The following is a 15,627-nucleotide window of genomic DNA, read 5'->3' as shown; positions in this document are numbered from 1 at the left end:
GTATAGGATCAAATGGGGCCATATTGAAAGCCTCCAATACCACGTGTAGACTCCATTTGGGGAGGACGTCCTTTCTAGGAGGACGTAACCTCTGAGTACCCTTTAGAAAATGGGTCGTTAGTATATGAGAGCCTAGGGACACTGAGTCAGTGGAGACATGGCATGCAGATATGGCTGCTAGGTACACTTTCAGCACAGAGGGATCTACCCTCCTCTAGCAAGTCTTGCAGAAACTATGAGATGATTTCTGTAGGGCAACAAATGGAGTCATGACCTCTGGCCATACACCAATTTTGGAAATACCTCCACTTATAGGCGTACAACAACCTTGTGGAGGGGGCCCTAGCATTCTGCAGTGTACTGACAACTGCGTCTGACAGCTCTAAGGCGGACAGATGATCCCGTTCAGGGGCCAGATCCACAGTTGGAGTCTACCCGGTTCTGGGTGCCAAAGAGTGCCTCTCATCTGACTGAGGAGATCCATGCGCAGCGGGATCTCCCAGGGCTGGCCTTTCAGCAGCCTCTTCTCTCCAGACTTTCTCTAGGAAGGCTGGGAGTAAAGGTATTGTCCTGGGCCAATCGTGGACTAGGGCATCGATACAGCGTATTGTCTCTGCCATAGCAAAGAGATCGATTTGGGCCCTTCCAAACCATTCCCAAACGCACTGTACCACCTGAGGGTGGAGTCACCATTCTGATGGGTTAGGACCCACTCTCGAAAGGAGGTTCACCATTCCAGGGAGATGCACAGCCCAGAGGGATAGCAGGTTCCTTTTTGTCCAGGTCGATAGCCAAAAGGCTATACAGTGTAACTATGCGGTTCAGTCTCGTTTTTTATCACTGAGCACTGAGTTGTCCAGTGCACAGCTTTAAAAAATATTTGTCAAAATGCCCTCCCCGATGTAACAACCTTTTACCTGCACCCACTCCAGTGAACCGATGGGAATATATTTTCTCGGCGAAATGATGCCTAAACTAAGCAACAAAGCCAGTCTCTCACAGCGCTGCTTGAGAAGTACAGTGGTGCACCTACTTTCAGAAGTTGGGCTGGCATCATGGGAAATACTGTCTGTCCGACCGTCAATCTGAAATCAATTTGCTAAGCTTCTGGACTCCAACACTGCAAAACAGAAAACAGCTAAATCAAATTTTATCCTCAAACTCACCCCTAATCTGACTCCAGCCTCCATTGCAGCTATGCTTACTCTGTTTCAAGAAACAAAAAGGCAGCAATTCACAATAAATGGACATGTGCAGTTTACTTTTAACAAGTAAAACTTAAAAACGAATTATTGAATACAAATTAAATGTTTTGTCCTTTGGGACTATGTAACACTGCAGATGTAAATAAAAACATGTTTTTTTTTTTCTTATTAATATTTTAAAAGTATTTTAATTATTTTCTGTCCCCCAAGCGACTATTAACTTTGAAATAGTCATTTCTTTGCCCTGGGCCTAATCACCACCCAGGCATTTATATATTTCATGGAACTGCACGGTCCATCGTGGTTTATAACTTACATATTCTATTTTAATAAATCCTGATATTAGGTGTGTTCATACATATGAATGTGACTAATATTTTTTTATATATATTTTTCCTTCCTACGTCATCACCTTCCCAGTGTGCAGTGCTACATTTATCATTAATTACAGTGGCCTGCGAAAGTGTTCACCTCCCTTGACATTTTTCCTATTTTGTTGCCTTACAACCTGGAATTAAAATTGATTTTTTGGGGGTTTGTATCATTTGATTTACATAACATGCCTACCACTTTGAAGATGCAAAATATTTTTTATTGTGAAACAAACAAGAAATAAGACAAAAAAACAGAAAACTTGAGCGTGCATAACTATTCACCCCCCCCCCAAAGTCAATACTTTGTAGAGCCACCTTTTGCAGCAATTACAGCTGCAAGTCTCTTGGGGTATGTATCTATAAGCTTAGCACATCTAGCCACTGGGATTTTTGCCCATTCTTCAAGGCAAAACTGCTCCAGCTCCTTCAAGTTGGATGGGTTCCTCTGGTGTACAGCAATCTTTAAGTCATACCACAGATTCTCAATTGGATTGAGGTCTGGGCTTTGACGAGGTCGTTCCAAGACATTTAAATGTTTCCCCTTAAACCACTCGAGTGTTGCTTTAGCAGTATGCTTAGGGTCATTGTCCTGCTGGAAGGTGAACCTCTGTCCCAGTCTCAAATCTCTGGAAGACTGAAACAGGTTTCCCGCAAGAATTTCCCTATATTTAGCGCCATCCATCATTCCTTCAATTCTGACCAGTTTCTTAGTCCCTGCCGATGAAAAACATCCCCACAGCATGATGCTGCCACCACCATACTTCACTGTGGGGATGGTGTTCTCGGGGTGATGAGAGGTGTTGGGTTTGCGCCAGACATAGCATTTTCCTTGATGGCCAAAAAGCTCAATTTTAGTCTTATTTGACCAGAGTACCTTCTTCCATATGTTTGGGGAGTCTCCCACATGCCTTTTGGCGAACACCAAACATGTTTGCTTATTTTTTTCTTTAAGCAATGGCTTTTTTCTGGCTACTCTTCCGTAAAGCCCAGCTCTGTGGAGTGTACGGCTTAAAGTGGTCCTATGGACAGATACTCCAATCTCCGCTGTGGAGCTTTGCAGCTCCTTCAGGGTTATCTTTGGTCTCTTTGTTGCCTCTCTGATTAATGCCCTCCTTGCCTGGTCCATGAGTTTTGGTGGGTGGCCCTCTCTTGCCAGGTTTGTTGTGGTGCCATATTCTTTCCATTTTTAATAATGGCTTTAATGGTGCTCTGTGGGATGTTCAAAGTTTCGGATATTTTTTTATAACCCAACCCTGATCTGCACTTCTCCACAACTTTGTCCCTGACCTGTTTGGAGAGCTCCTTCGTCTTCATGGTGCCGCTTGCTTGGTGGTGCCCCTTGTTTAGTGGTGTTGCAGACTCTGGGGCCTTTCAGAACAGGTGTATATATACTGAGATCATGTGACAGATCATGTGACACTTAGATTGCACACAGGTGGACTTTATTTAACTAACTATGTGACTTCTCAAGGTAATTGGTTGCACCAGATCTTATTTAGAGGCTTAATAGCAAAGGGGGTGAATACATATGTTATTTTTTTCTTTTCACTTCATCAATTTCGACTATTTTGTGTATGTCCATTACATGAAATCCAAATAAAAATCAATTTTAATTCCAGGCTGTAAGGCAACAAAATAGGAAAAATGCCAAGGGGGGTGAATACTTTCACAAGCCAGTGTACAAGAACTGTAAAGCAGACAATAATAGTCTTCATTCAAAACAAAGATATGGACAAGTAAAAAAAAAACAGGTTCTCACAGTAAGAGAAGAATTTAAACAAACAATATTAAAAGAGCAAGAAAATGAAAATACAAGAAGAAAAAAACTTACTGATATAAACCTCACAAGGTCGTATTTGAGTTCAGTAGGAGAAACGACAGAATTTCACCAGGTACCTGAAAAAGACCTGGACAAACACCTTTCAAATTTCATCTTGTTTTGACCCTGTTCAGATTATTTTATTAATGTTATTAATGTAGAATTAAGGTATTGTTTGTACTGGAAAACTTTAACTTTGGTGGATTAGTTAACAGTTTAGCCATCCAACTATTAACTAGGACTAATAGGATTATTTAGTTTAGAATATAATTTTAAGTTTAGATAGAATTTTATTACACCGTCATGTTTAAAACCCAAGTCCTTCTACAAAGTTCTTCCTTGTCTACACTAAATTATATATCAGACACCCCCCCCCCCCACACACACACACACACACACACACACACACACACACACACACACACACACAATATAATTTATGTTAACCACATTGTGTCAGCTTAAATTGGGGTCAAATCCACTACGGTACACAGGTCCCTTTCTATTTACCAAACTAACCCCAGCTCAGAATCTTTGAAATCAAATTCCTACCCCCTAAACTCGGTTAGCTCACTGTAATTGGTCACAGCAGAAAATTATTTAATGTCATACTGTAAGAATTTTGTAGTTGTTTATATATTAGAATGGATTGTTATTGAAATGTTAATGTCTACAGCAGACATATATGATTGGGTTATTTTAGTTCAGGAATGCAGAGAAGGGCCTATTATGGATGAGGGGGGTATGGGTGAATGCACTGATAAATGTACAGGAATGTTTCTGCTTCTTGGGGGCTGTTGCCAGGCAGAAAAGAAAGTGCCACGTTGACTGTAGAGCAGGGGTGTCCAATCCAGTTCCTGGAGGGCCGGTGTCCCTCCTGGTTTTTGCTCCAACTGAACCCTAAATTACTTAATTGGACCAATTACGTGCATATTAGAAGTTTAATTGGTCCAATTAAGTAATTTAGGGTACAGTTAGAACAAAAAAAAAGAGGACACCGGCCCTCCAGGAACTGGATTGGACACCCCTGCTCTGGAGGGACAAAGGATCATAAATAACATTCCAAATACATCACTACAAGAGTGTGTGCAGGCATTTATAAAAACTGAAAGGAATGTTGTGCCGATTGTTCAGTTTGATCTCGCTGCAGCCTGGAGCCTATAACTCCATCCATTTAAAGTTATTATTTTCTGAGCTATGCAAATAAACATACATTTGACTTGAATAGTATTGATTATCAGTTTTATTTCCGTACATCCCTATCAATCAGTGCAAAATTACTGCCACTGTTTTGCCATACAGTAAACCTAGTAATATATAATGAATGCATGCTGATGTGCTCATATCATTACGTCTTCCTGGCAGTCCAATGATTGATTATGATCCTGTCTGCAAATTGATCTCTACAAAGCTAGTGGAAGAGATAATTGTTTATATTTAGAGATGTTATTTATTTATTTATTTATTTATGATTATTTTATCATCTGAGGGTCAGAATATTTTGTTTTTAATTGCTGTCTGTGGCAGGGCAGAAGCCCTGTTTGTGTGAATAGTCTGTGGGGGAGTGCAAGGTTGGCAGGGATGGGGTTAATTCTGTCCTTGCCAACAATCACAGGTGTGCCATTCTCCAGTTAGGTAATTGGTGCTAACTGGAGAATGTCCACCTGTATAAAAGGAGGGGAAAATCATTTGTGTGGAAAGAAGGAGTTAGGTGAGTGAAACTGTGTTGTTTGTAAACGTAGTAGTGAAGACGAATGCCCAGCCTACATATTCTTTGTTTACTTTGAATCTTTGCTTTGGCCCTCATGTCCTGTTTATTTGTTTAGTCCAGTTTTGTTCTGTCTGTTTTGGGAATTAAATGTGCGCAACAGCACTTCACTACAGCTTCTGTCTCTGAGTCTCTAATTCCTGCCGGTAACATCTTGGGTCACAGCGCTATGCTGTCACATTCTCACACTTTAAAACCTTCAGCCTCATCAACACAGTGGGATGTTCTTTTGCTTCCACTGCATGTGGGCAATATTTATTGTCCAGACTTTATCGATAAATTAGCAAATTCAAACATAATGACATACTATATGAACTAACATACGATTGCAACAGAAATCCATACGTTCATACATTAGGGCATTCTAAACTAATTAAAAATGAAATCTCTCAAAATTATGTATACCTATCTAAAAAAATAGTTTTATAATGTTTCAAGATTTTATATATTTGTAATAATGTGTAATTCTTGAAAGTTGGATGCAGGCAAGCAGGAAACTTCCAGGCACGACAAAGGACTGTATTAGATACAATAGATACATTTGGGAAAGAAACAGTAATGAAGATCCCACCATCCAAATGCGACAATCTCTGTCATTTACTATTTCTGTTTTTTTGTTGTTTTTTTTTTTTTTCCCCAAAACAGTAGAATTGACAAGGTCTTTTCTACACTGACATGAAAAACTGTCAGAGCAAAGACAATAGATTGACATATAACCCAAATTCCCATGAAAAGACGCTGTGAAATACATTTAAAGAAACAGGCATAATTTACAAACTTGTGTCTGATGGGAATGTTTTCTTTTAATGATGCTGATCATCCCAACAGTATTCAGTGAAAGTGAACAGGCAAGTGTTGATAGTCAAGGAAATATAGCTGTTGAATGGATGTCAATGACAATCAGTAAAATTCCTAGTGCTGTGTATTGCTTTTTTCCCATCAATATTGCTGCCCTGTAAAACCTGTCACAATGCCTAAGAGAACATTATGACATATGTCTCTTTATGCCCTCTGGCTAGGTATTTTATACCTATGAGTTATCCCTGATTGAGCTTCTCAATTTCTCAATTATTAGTTCATATACCGTAAATAAATATCAGCACACACACACACACACACACACACACACACACACACACACACACACACCTCTTTTAAGCTGACTGTAGGAGGCTGTGTCAATGTAGTGTAGAAATAGCCATTCAGAGTCGATGTCTTTGATGTAAACAAGTGTATTCCCATGGAAAAAAATTCTCACAGGATTCTTTCGTCAAAGGAATCTACCAATATCCCTTTGTCAGATTCAATGTGGATATAAACTGAGCCGACTTTCATGGCATGGGATAAACATTGAACCTAGACTGGGAGTTTACCTTGCAAAAAATTGATACAGAAGTGAATGGTTCTATCCGGTTTGGTGATAAGCACCACCTGACTACATCATTCGCTCTGTGATGGTTCGATCACTCCCAGTTCAAACATTGCCTCCACTTCCTTGTGTAAAATTTCTCTCTGGTATTCATCACGTTCCTTCTTACACTCTGATCTCTGGCTTTGTGGCTATGGCATGCTCTATCCAATTGGTCCTTTTCTTTTTGATTTTTTTTCTCCTACGTTCTCCAGTTGTCAGCTTGAATTGATAATATTCCTCACCATAATTGCATGACAAAACAGTAATGCTTCAGAAAAGTAAAATAAATTATGTTAGCACTGCTATAGCTCATAATATCTAAAGTTCATTCTGTCACGGGGCATCTACAATAGATGGACCACTCTAGTTGCCTGCTACTATTATTATTATTATATTATTATTATTATTATTATTATTATTATTATTATAATAATAATAATAATAATAATAATAATAATAATAATAATAATAATAAAGAAAATCAAGGATATAAGAGGGTAGTATATGGTCTTGACCTGAACCAAGTAATTTAATCAAAGATTAAACATTTCCTCGTTGCTAGGAAATAGAACCACTGAGTGCCTGACAAGAATAGAAACAAAGCAATCCTGTCTCAGAAAAGCAACATATTATAGGCAGGTTATTTCAATCATGACCACCTTCAATAAAAGGTGAAACTAATTATTCTTTGGTGGCAAGTAATAGCACCATTCCATTGCAGACAAGCATGGTTCCTCACTGATCCTCTCTGAAAATGGAAGGTACACAAATGGTTCAGCTTTGATTGTTTAATAAATGCCTGTGCTTGTTAAAGTCAACTTGGGCATTGACTGCTGTTAATGAGTCTGCATATGATCTACTAGAATTTTCAAATCAATTAATCTTTCAGTGTTTATTACTAGGATTCATTAGCGCAGACAATATTTTTCATCACTGAAACAGATGACTGTTTTTGTTCACTTTCCTTTGTTGATGAAATATGTGGACAGCAATCGAGTAATTAACTAGGAATAGAAATAAATAGCAATGGAACTACAGAAGAAGTATAGGTCAGTAGCGTACTGAGACACTGGTTAATTTCAGTAAAAAAAAAAAAAAAATAGGTTGATAAAACATTTTTGCTTCATGTAATACTAAAATATGTATTGGTTTCTAAAAAGGGCAGTAGCCTAATGATAAAATGAAGCAAAAAATAAGAATGGCCTTTCCTTCAATCATAATCAGGGATGCACCGAATCCAGGTTTTGGATTCAGCCCGAATACTTACTTTTTGAGCAGGGTTAGAATTCGGCAGAATACTTAGGATTTAGTGAACAGAATCCGAATCCTATATCTGCCCAGACACACACCCATTTTAATACATCTAGACAGCATTCAGAACTGGGCAGACACATGGCAAATGATATTTAACACAGAAAAGTGTAAGGTACTGCACGCAGGTAATAAAAATGTGCATTATAAATATCATATGGGAGATACTGAAATTGAAGAAGGAATCTCTAAAAAAGTACCTAGAAGTTTATGTTGACTCTGAAATGTCTTCATCTATACAATGTGGGGAAGCTATAAAAATATGTAGTGAAAAGTGTTGAATTTAAATCAAGGGAAGTAATGTTAAAACTTTCTAATGCATTAGTAAGACCTCATCTATATTGTGTTCAGTTCTGGTCACCTCACTACAAAAAGGATATTGCTGCTCTAGAAAGAGTGCAAAGAAGAGATACCAGAGTTATTCTGTGTTTAAAAGGCATGTCATATGCAAACAGGTTTAAAGAATTGAATCTATTCAGTCTTGAACAAAGAAGACTACGTGGCGACCTGATTCAAGCATTAAAAATTCTATAAGATGTTGACAATGTCTACCTGAAAAAGAAACAAGGACTAGGGGTCAGAAATGGAGATTAAGATAACAGAAAATAGAAGGCACTTTCTCACACAGAGAATCGTGAAGGTCTGGAACCAAACACCCTGGGATCCATCTATAAGCCAAACGAGCAAGATGGGCTGAATAGCCTCCTCTCGTTTGTAAACTTTCTTATGTTCTTAATTATTCAAACACACTCTGGTCCAAATTAGTTAGGATAATAAAGGTTAAACTGTGATTTTTTTTTTTTTTGGTACATTATACATACTTGGAAAAAATACCATTGTCATAACTAGGGGTGTGCCGATTCACCGATTTCATATGATGAACAGTGATATTTTTTTGACAATATAATTATCAATACAGTGACCCCAGTATTGGTACAGTGACCATGTTACCCAGTATATATATATATATATATTATATATCTATATATATATATATCTATATTATATATATATATATTTTAATTCAGTCATTATAAACTGAGCTGGACGATTGTATTAGGACTATTACGATAATTAACACTTAGATGTGACACTGGATTAGTCGGAGAAGCTATTTCCAGTAAATACTCTAGCAGCCTCACCTACCAATCACTCTCTGTAAAAGGTGTTTTTGTCAAGCCCACTGAAAGCTGGGCAAAAAGGAAGCTGAGCGGTGCAGGTTATTGATGTTGATCATCTCATCAACCTCTAATGAAGGACGACAGTGAAATTTGACCTGCTCAATCCGGTTTAAAATCCAGTGTGGATTATTTTATGTCTTATTGCATCAAGTTCCCATTTAAAACAACACCATAGCCGTCACGGTTACAGACAGCTACATCAGATTAGTCAACAAATGAAGATATGATAACTCGATATGCACAACCTACAGAAGAAACATTAAATCGTTCAAAACTATCTCAAACATTTGTGCATGCTAGAAAAAATTACCCAGTCCCTAGTGCATTTCATTTGCAAATATATACTTCCCTATAGTATTGTGGAAACCGAGGGGTTTTGAAAAATGATACATACTTTGGAGCCAAGGCACAGTCTTCCTACCCATTGTTATATGGTTGAAACTGCTGTTCCTGAATTATACCAGTAAGTGAAACAAGAGGTCATGCAAGAGCTTTCTAGGGAAGAGAGGGTAGTGCTCAACTGTGTTGGCTGGACCTCATGAGCAACAGAATTATACGTGACAATTATTGTACTTGTCACCACATATCCACAGACTGGGATCTGGTCTTGCATGTCCTGCTGGAAAGCTATACTGATGAGAATATTGCTGATCTGATGACAAGGACCCTGCAATAGTGACTGATAATGCCTCCAGTATGGATATTGCGGATTGTGAAGCTAGTATGACACACAAGTGTTTTGCGCATACTTTGAATTTAGCATCTCAGAGTGCATTGAAAATACCTTCTTTAGCTCACTTGGTGGATAGAGTTAAGCTAATTTTTTCAGATGAAACATGACAGGAAATAACATGCAGATAGAGAAGCAAAAAATGCTAGGCCTACCAGAATGCAAGCTGAAAACTGATGTTGTTACCAGGTGGAACAGTGCCTTTGATATGGTTGAAAGGGTTTTGGAACAGCAACTACTTGTATATGCCACATTGCTGTCAACGAAAATTCGAAAGAATTAAAAAGATATCAGCACTCTGAGCGACAGATACATAACCTGCGCAGAACTTTGTCAAGGTGCTGTTATGTGCAAAGAGAGAATCCCCACAGTGTCAGTCGTAGTATCACTCCATGCCCAGCTCCTACAGAACACACAGAGCAATGATAAAGACTGTTAAGGACATTAAAGCCACCATAGCGCAAGACCTAAAGAAGAGGTATTTGAATGCAAGACACTGCATTTTGCTTCAGCCCTTGATCCTCGCTTCAAATCTTTGCTTTCTCAGAATCTGGGAACATGGACACCTATGTAAAAGTGATCGTTGAAGCTGCAACTGTAGGGGTCTCAGAACGTTCCCCAGAGCTTATGTGTAAATATTTTTTTGTGACAGAGAGCGAATGAATTCTAGTCAATTCCATACCTTTTAAAGATAAAAATAATTTTAAAGGTATTCAGTGTCAGGATCCTGACTGCTTGTACGTGTATGGTGAGAGGGGATTATGTACTATTATGTACTATTTGCTGCTGGTCCCACCTGATAACCCTTTGTAGTCTTATGTCGGACCAGGTCTGACATTAAAATTTTCCCTTTCCAGTCCGATATCATCAAAAAGACGTCAAGCACAGGTCTCTAGTCGTTTTTTCTCTGGAAAAAGCCAAGAAAACCTTTGAATGTCCCGGCTGACATTCAAACTAAAGTAGATCACTTAGTGTTCCTCAAGTAAAACCTCAAAATATAAAATAATTCTGTCTGCTTTAAGAAAAATCTGCATTTAGAGAACTGATTTTAGATTCAGAACTTTTGAAAAAGCCTTTGTTTCAATGAACTGTGCATATTATTATTATTATTATTATTATTATTATTATTATTATTATGATTATTATTATTATTATTATTATTATTATTATTATATATTATTATTATTATTATTATTAGTAGTAGTAGTAGTAGTAGTAGTAGTATTTACAGTACTTGTTTACCTTCCACCACAGCACCATCCTGCCACAGTATCATATTGTAAAGACACTGTCGATACCCAGACCTATTCGTAACAGATACTTATATGATCTGAGTGTGTGGCTCTAATTTTTGTTTTGCACAGCTCAGTCCATTGGATATGCCTAGAATTTAAAAGCTGGAGTGTTGAGCTGAGCTGTTGAAAGCATGTAAGGTCTTTTTCGTTTTTTTTTTTTTTTTTCTTAGTAGTAGCATGGATGAACTACAAATGGCCAATTTACTTTATTATCAACATCCTGTACATTCAGATTATGTAACTCTGCTTTCTTAACAATACACATTAAAACACACTTTTCATTATCTAAAGAAGTGTTGTTGTCTTGGTGTTGTTACTAAATTCTTAGCCAAGCCTTAGTAGACCAACAATATGTTTTTGTGATTATTTAACTAACATATAATTTATAGTAATAGATGGAACTAATTTACCATTTATTACACATTTCATGTCTCATAACTTCCTTTGGTAATCCTAGCAGGTGTCAATCCATGTGTTCTTCATTGTAAATATCCTTATCTAAGTCTCTTTCTAAACTTAGACTGTAACCTTAAATTACTTACAGTGTTTCTAAAATAAATCCAACATATGCTTTCAAGACATCATTTAAATCTAATCTAATACATTTTATCTGATCTTACTTGTTTTGCTCTATCAGTCATTTCATAAAACTGCTGATGGAACAATTTGGTTGAAGCAAAACAGTTGAAACACATTTTTAGAGTTTGCAGAAATAAAATGATCAAATTATCAAAATTGTGCTGTTAGCATAAATACAATTTTGAGTTTCATTAGACTAAAACTTAGCTTTTATCATATTTTTACTTTTTCTAATTTATCAATATACAAGTTAAATATAAAAGTCACTTGATAGTAGAATGGATACCATTTTTAGATATCCTAGGTAAAGGTTCATAGTTACAGTACAAAAACTAAAAATCCAGTCAACACATCACAGGAATCCAGGGGAAATTGCTTTCAGAATGAGGTAGTTTGTGACTCCTGTTGCCCTTGTAAACTGAAAGCAAATTAAATCTGGGTCTGATTTACAATAATACAGTGGGAGGTGAGACCAAGGGTTAGCTGAAAAATCTGTTAGAAAATTCTCGAAACTGAGAATATAAATAGAGTCAGCCTGGTAAAGAACAATAGGACCTTCATAATCTTTTGACTGCTGTTTTTTTTTTTTTTTTTTTTTTTATGTATACTGTAAATTGTCTGTCTGAGAGAAAAAAAACCTGTTGTATGTATTATTTATCCTGATAAATAAAGTATTGCTGAACAGGCTGTATTAGTGCAAAATAATCTTTATGTCAATGTTGTGAAGTCAGAAGCCATTTTGACAGGAAGATTCAATGCATAACCAAAGTAAATCAAAAATAGGTAGTCAAAACATCAAAGCAATCATGGTTATGCTGAAAAAGATATTGCAGGAATACGTGCAACAAAGCAGAAAACTAGGGAAAGTAATTTGTTGTGTTTTAAACTCAACAGACAGTTCAGTAACACTTTAATGGCTAGAAGTATTAGGATGGAACCCTGGAACCCTGTCTGTTCTTTTCAAACATCTGGAGGGGTAGGGTTTCATAAACCACGGCAGTAGCGGGTATGCAGCATCTCTTGCCTAAGTGAAAGGGAAATATACATTACTATCGTAACAAGGATGTGAGATTTATGGAAAAAGCAATCGATCTATTGTATTTTGAGACATTAGTGAAAGTATTAATTGCAAAGGCTTAATCTGATACTACAGCGTGATTTGTAATAGCTGGGTTGGACAGTTTCATAATATACCTCGGGTTAATTATTTTATTTTTTGGTTAATTAATAAGTCATATTATAAGTTAGTTGACATATTATTCACTACTAATGACATGCCACCCCACCAGTGGACATTCGAAAAACAATTTGGGCAAGAGCAGTAAAACACATTATTACCACTATATTATAACCACTCCTTGTTCTCTTGTTCACATACCTCTTCATAGTCATACATACTGATAAATCCTCCCCTGATCACTCGATTTATCACCAAACTCCTCAATAATGTGATCCAAGTCATTACTTTATTACTATAACATCTCAAAAAGCTTGGGAAACATCTGTGATATTCTTTGGGCGCTTGATGCAGAAGCAGCTATCTTGTTTGCTTATGTCTGTGTTATCTCTGTGGTACAGGGGCTATGTGTATTGTTCAGATCTGCCCCCTTTTTTTCCGGCTCCTATCGGTCTCACTCTGCCATTGAAAGGTTTTCTCTGTTTTTTCCTGAGAAAAAACAACCAGAGACCTGTGCTTGACGTCTTTTTTATGATGTTGAGCTAGCATGCTTAGTTCATCTAACCTTGCCTCACAAAATGACAGAGCAAGACGCTTCATTACAGTAAAACAAGAAATAAAGGTTTATGGACAAACAAAATGAGTTTCTGATATTTAAAATATTCAATTGTGTTTCATTCAGGAATTCACAGCCTGAAATATTTCTTTTCTGTAGATGGCATAAAGATAAATGTTTTCTCTTTACATAACCCTTCACCAAACATAATCCCTCACTACGGATGTACATTCAAAATTAGAGCCATCAGCATGATAACTAAGTTGATTACAATGACATATATCAACAGTATTTGACAAGCGATTCTCAGATACAAGTTAAACTGTAAGTCTGACTCTGTCAGGACTGAGGCCCTGCACATGGAAAGTAGCAGGTGGGGGTGGGGTAAGGGGGGGGGGGGGGGGGGGGGGGGGGGGGGGGGGGGGGGGGGGGTTGTTTATTTTCGTTGGGACACCTGTGTGGAGAACACGGTCTCATTTGAATAAAAGTAAACTCATTTTTCATTCTACGTATAAACACACCAGTTGTGGTTTTATTTATTTATTTTTTTTAAGTATAGTCCACTGCGAGTCTAACGAGAGTCAGAGTTTGTTTAATTCATTTTTAAGTGGAACTGCCTGTGTCTGACTGCATTGATTTTTGTTTTGGATAGACATAGAACAATTAAAAAAGAATGTAACAACATCCTAGACAAAGGTTATAACAAAAACAATAATCAAAGGCTTCTTGCTTTAAAATTATGTATTTGAAGTATTTCTCTGTCTTATGATTGAGTCACCATTAAAGAGGATGATTAAGAATTTGGGATTTGATTTAGAAATAGTATGAAACATGTTGGGTTTTCCATATTCTTAATGAAGGACTAACAAAAATGGAAACATTTTAGATTTAGAGATCTAACATGAAATGCTGTACTACTATTATGGCTTCTGATACTTCTGCAGTATAATTTTGTAGTTTGTTTGATTACATGATATTAAATAAAAGATCTAAATCATGTTCATATTGTTGTTGTTTTTTTGTTTTTTTTTAATCACATCGCAATCCTAAAATTCTATGTGATGCAAAACTTTTGTCCATTGCTCTACAGCAGGTAAGCATACTGACTAGAGTAGTCAATAGCTAATGGCCTAAGCAATCATCAAATAATATATGAGGTAAACAGTAAGAGTCCAGGCATTGCCTAATAATTTAAAAGCAAGTCTTTAAGATATTTATAGGTAAGCTTTAAAAGATGTTGCAAAGAATGTGTTGCCATGAAATTACCCACAATGGAATCATTAAATTACATGTGAAAAAAGACATTAGCCAATATTTCTTAGGCCTAAAATGTATGTTTTGTATTAGGAGTCAGGTGTGTTTAGTAGCAGATTTGACCATCTTGCCCAGAAAGATCCAGATCGAAATTGATAGTGCCTGAAGTACACATAGTGTAATCAGGGGTGTAATACTGGGGGGGGGGGGGGGGGGACGCAGGGGGAGCATCACCCCCCCCCACACACACACACACACACTTCTCTTGGGCAGAGAGAGCACCACTTCCATACTTCACATGTAGAATATTGAACCGTTACACCCTTTTAATATGTGGAGATATACATGTGTATAAGCCATACAAATAAGAAAAGAATACAATAACCATAAGAAACCCTTGAGAGATAAATAAGAAAAAGGTTTGAATATAGCGTGCCTGGTCAGGATGTGAATAATGTAGAAAGGTGAAGAGAACCTGAATTAACGCTGTGCTGTGGCTATCAGAGTTTTATAATTAAATTAATAATTGGAACAGTTTTTATTTTTAGACCCATTGTGACAGTGGTGTAGTGCAGAAAACAACACAATCCAAACAGCGAGTCTTCAAAAATGTCTTTGTTTTATTAAATAAAACAGAAAGAGTCACCCCTCTACACATAACAAAAATAACAAAAAGCAGCTCCGGCCGTCAGTTTACGTTTTCAGCGCAAGGTAGGGTACTGACGAAGCTGCTTCCCCTTTGTACCCGTACACTCCCTGCAAACAACCCGTCGCCATGGTTTCTCCAATAGAGGGCCGTCCCGCAGCTGCTTGCAATGGAGTTGTTCTGGGTACTTGCAACTACGCGCCCCTCCTAATATGGTTACCTTCCGGTTTCCACCTACCATCAAGGTGGTCCATCTAGGACCTTACACAGCACCCTTTCTCAATGGGAGGGAGATTTACAACATTGACTCTTTCTTTCTCT

Source organism: Polyodon spathula, chromosome 4 (genome assembly GCF_017654505.1).
Source record: "Polyodon spathula isolate WHYD16114869_AA chromosome 4, ASM1765450v1, whole genome shotgun sequence".
NCBI lineage: Eukaryota > Metazoa > Chordata > Actinopteri > Acipenseriformes > Polyodontidae > Polyodon > Polyodon spathula.
The sequence above is the reverse complement of the archived record's forward strand: the minus strand, read 5'-3'. Positions refer to the sequence as shown.